Source organism: Symphalangus syndactylus, chromosome 16 (genome assembly GCF_028878055.3).
Source record: "Symphalangus syndactylus isolate Jambi chromosome 16, NHGRI_mSymSyn1-v2.1_pri, whole genome shotgun sequence".
In the NCBI taxonomy this organism is placed as follows: Eukaryota; Metazoa; Chordata; class Mammalia; order Primates; family Hylobatidae; genus Symphalangus; species Symphalangus syndactylus.
In genome coordinates, this window is record NC_072438.2 from 25317429 (window position 1) to 25322033 (window position 4605).

The window sequence follows — 4605 nt, forward strand, 5'->3', positions numbered from 1 at the left end:
AAATGACAAAGTTCGTTCTGGGCATGATCATTTTATCAAATCCTGGATCTCATAGTTAAAAGTGTCGATTGTTTTCTTTTTTGATTTGTTTTGTTTGTTACCAAAGACTATAATTATTTGGCTGCAATTTGCCATTTCTGGAATCTTAATCATACTGGCTTATAATGCTGTCTGCTCTGAACAGACCTTATTTATAACTACACAATTACATGCATTTCTTTAAGACTTAGGATGAATATTATAAATCAGGGATAAATTGTTTCATAAGTGAAATCAGAAAGAAATTAGAGAAATAATGAGCTTCGACCGCCTTAGGTATTGTTGCTGTGATTGTTAAATGCATTAGCTAATACTTTTACCATGGATAATATGTAACACTATCACACGGTATATGTTTTAATAATCATATCAAAGCAATCCATGGTGCAAAATAATTTCTAAACTATGATTCTAAGGTTAAACATGTCTAAAAATGAAAGTGGTATGACCACCTTTTGCCACTAGGGGGAAGCAATCGATTGACCATAAACTCATCAAGTCCTAGCGGGCGTGGGGCTGCCGGTTGGATCAAGGAATCTTGAATGATTCTTTCAGCTCAGAGTCACTCTGTGATTCCGCTGTGCTTCCAGTTTCAAGTTCCAACTGAGTAAGGAAATACCTTTTAATATTTTAGATAACGTTGCTAAGTATAACGAGGGTTATTTCTCAGGGGGGTGTTGCAGGACCCTAGGAAACAAAAACTGTTAGAACTTTAGAGGTCTTGACTGCACGCGGTTGCTCACGCCTGTAATCCCAGCACTTTGGGAGGCCGAGGCGGGCGGATCACAAGGTCAGGAAATCGAGACCATCCTGGCTAACACGGTGAAACCCCCGTCTCTATCAAAAATACAAAAAAATTAGCCGGGCTTGATGGCGGGCGCCTGTAGTCCCAGCTACTTGGGAGGCTGAGGCAGGAGAATGGCGTGAACCTGGGAGGCGGAGCTTGCAGTGAGCCGAGATCTCGCCACTGCACTCCAGCCTGGGCGACAGAGCGAGACTGTCAAAAAAAAAAACAAAAAAAGAACTTCAGAGGTCTTACTTCCTACCAGTAACCTGTAAGGTCACAGCCATAAAGGTTTTCTCTCTGGTCCTTTGTGGCAACTCAGGGTTGTAAAAATCAAATTACTATACTTGATTAATAACTCATCAAGGATAAAATAGTATAATACATAGGCCCAGCAACTCTAACAAGTGACTGAACTTTTTTTTTTTTTTTTTTTTTGTGAGACAGGGTCTCACTTCTCACCCAGGGTGGAGTGCAGTGGTGCGATCTCAGTTCACTGCAACCTCCACTTCTGGGCTCAAGCAATCCTCCCACTTTAGCCTCTCGAGTCTCTGGGACTGCAGGCGTGCGCCACCACACCTGACTAATTTTTGTATATTTTGTAGAGATGGGGTTTTGCCATGTTGTACAGCCTGATCTTGAGCTCCTGAGCTAAAGTGATCCGCCTGCTTTGGCCTCTCAAAATGCTGGGATTAGAAGCGGGAGCCACCACACCCTGCCCAAACTCAATTTTATATCTATAAAGTTTCACTCTTTTAAAAAATTATCGTTGTAATAATATATATCAAAAAAATTGAAAAAATACAAAATTATGAGAAAGAAGATAAAGATTAAACCACTGTTGATATTTTATTTTCTTAAATGGTTTCCCGAATTACTGTATTTAATTAAGATGAGAAAGAAGATAAAGATTAAACCACTGTTGATATTTTATTTTCTTAAGTGGTTTCCCGAATTACTGTATTTAATTAAGTCAACACCTTAAATCTCTTCTGGAATAAGGAAAGCAGGATGGATAGAGAGACGGACACAGATATGAGGAATTATCTCAATAGTTTCCAAACCTGGCTGATGGTCAGAATTACCTGATGAGCTTTTTAAAACTAAATCAGAATCTCTTGGGGGAGGGAGGATAGGAAAGAAGGAAGGTAGACTCCAGAGAGAGAGAGAGAGCGAGAGAGGAGTGTGTGTGTGGTGTGTGTGTTTGGAGTTCCCCAGTTGATGGTTTAGAGTTGGCATTTGCGAACTGCTGAGGTAAACAAGTTTGCGGGTGTTGCCACAGAAAATATATAGAGCTTCCTTGGTGTTCATGGGGATGTAAAAACAAAAAAAAAAGAAAGAAAATATAAGGCACCAGAATGGTTAAGAACTTAAATTTAACCCCAATAGTGGAGACTAAATTAGAATTAAATTATTTTACAAAAAAAGAAAAAGTACTTTGTCATATGAAAACTTGTGGCAAGAATGCATTTGACATATTGATAACTGTAATGATACGTTTGGGTTTTTTTTCAGTCAGCAATCTTTTATTAGAGAAAGGAGTTTATTCTAATCCTCAATACCGAGAGCAGTTTGTCTCTGAAAGTATATATAGATGAACAAACTGCTAAACAAGAAAACAGTCCAGGAGCAGTGGCTCACACCTGTAATCCCAGCAGTTTGGGAGGCCAAGGCAGGCGGATCACGAGGTCAGGAGATCGAAACCATCCTGGCCAACATAGTGAAACCCCGTCTCTACTAAAAATACAAAAATTAGCTGGGCGTGGTGGCGCATGCCTATAATCCTAGCTACTCGGGAGGCAGAGGCAGGAGAATTGCTTGAACCAGAGAGTTGGAGGTTGCAGTGAGCTGAGATCACGCCACTGCACTCCAGCATGGTGACAGAGCAAGACTCCGTCTCAAAAAAAAAAAAAAAAGAAAGAAAGAAAAGAAAACAAGAGTTCTCATTCACAAAGGACCTTTGCAGTTAAAAAAAAAAAAAAAAAAGGCATCAGCATTTCTCAAGACAGTCACTTACATCACTTACATTTCAGGGACACCAGATTATTCTCTGTTTTTAATTTTGAGACAGAATCTCGCTCTGTTACCCAGGCTAGAGTACAGTGGTGCCATCGCCACCCACTGCAGCCTCAGCTATGGGCTTGTGCCACCACACTCGGCTAATTTTTGTAGTTTTTGTAGAGACAGGAGTCTCACTATGTTATCCAGGCGGGTCTTCAAGTCCTGGACTCAAGTGATACTACTGCCTCTATTTCCCAAAATGCTGGGATTACAGGTGTGAGCCACTGCTCTTGGCCCAGGGTAGTATTAAAGGAAGATCCCAGACCTGACAGAGATGAAAATAAGAGAAAAGATGATTTGTCTCCTTTATTTTGGAAGCAGAAGAATGCCAAGAAGTTCTTTAAAAGGTAAGTGGTTGGCCATTAATAATCACCTGGGCTGGGAGTGCAGTGATTGTGGGACTTTGCATAATTTGAATGTTTATTTTATTTTAATATTTTTCCAGGAAGAAGCCATAATTTTATTTATGTTAGAAACAGGTACAAATTTCCAACCAAGTTGCAGTTATTCTTTTGAAACACACACAAAAAAGTCATTTTCAGGTGTTCACATTAATTCCATAATAGCAGTTACAATATCATTACTGTAGTTCTTCAGGACTCTGACTGCCTTTGCTCTCAACACATTTGCTTGTGACATGACCAATTCTACATCCTTAACTTCCAGACCTGTATCATCAACGTCTTCCTCTCCAGTCTCCTCTTGTACAGTTGGAGTCTGTGTGTATTATTGAATGTTTAAGACAGCTCACTCTGCGTCTCAGCAGGTGCTAACCATGCTTGTTAAGATAAATCCTTGATCTTGGCTTCGCCAAAAACATACACATAGGTATCCGAAGCAGGGTTCTTGTAGACATCTGGTTTTGTGATGACAAAGAAGATATTCTTAGATTTCCAGTAGTGACTGCAGTAACCCCTGTAATCTATGGAAGACAAAGTTTGGACATAGCCTTACGTGCCTTCTTTTCACTCTAACTCTGTTTTGCTTTACTGATTGACACTCATTGATTTCAGCTGCTCTGCCAGCTGGGCTGCTTGTGTGGTGTCTCTGTGGAATCCTGTTCCTCAAGCTCTGGTACTGATTTATCACTGTCAGGTTCTGTTCCAGACCCCATCTCCACCTGGGGCTGTGGCAACTCCTGCTCTGTAGCAGGAATGGTTTCTGTGGCTTCACCAGGCATTTAGTGCAGGGAACATGAGACCAGGATGGTGGCAGAAAAACAGCCAGCAAGAAGGCAGCAGTTTCTTTTTTAAAAAAAACTAAATGGGCCAGGCGGGGTGGCTCATGCCTGTAATCTCACACTTTGGGAGACCGAGGCGGGCGGATGATGAGGTCAGGAGTTTGAGACCAGCCTGGCCAACCTGGTGAAACCCCATCTCTACCAAAGATACAAAAAATTAGCCGGGCGTGGTGGCACATGCCTGTAATCCCAGCTAGTTGGGAGGCTGAGGCAGGAGAAATCTCTTGAACCTGGGAGGCAGAGGTTGCAGTGAGCTGAGATTGCACCATTGCACTCCACCCTGGGCTACGGGGCAACAGTTTGTCTCAAAAAAACAACAACAACAACAGCAAAAAACACCTAAATGGGCTGGGCTCAGTGGCTCACGCCTGTAATCTCAGCACTTTGGGAGGCCCAGGAGGGCGGATCACTTGAGGTCAGAAGTTAGAAGAGACCAGCCTGGCTAACATGGTGAAACCCCAACTCTACTAAAAATAAAAAA

The 4605-nt window shown here is 41.7% G+C and overlaps 1 pseudogene; it reads right to left on the reverse strand.

The window, feature by feature from the left end:
- Nucleotides 1-3429: 3429 nt before the first annotated feature.
- LOC129464607 (nascent polypeptide-associated complex subunit alpha-like) lies at nt 3430-4064 on the reverse strand (annotated as a pseudogene).
- Nucleotides 4065-4605: the final 541 nt, after the last annotated feature.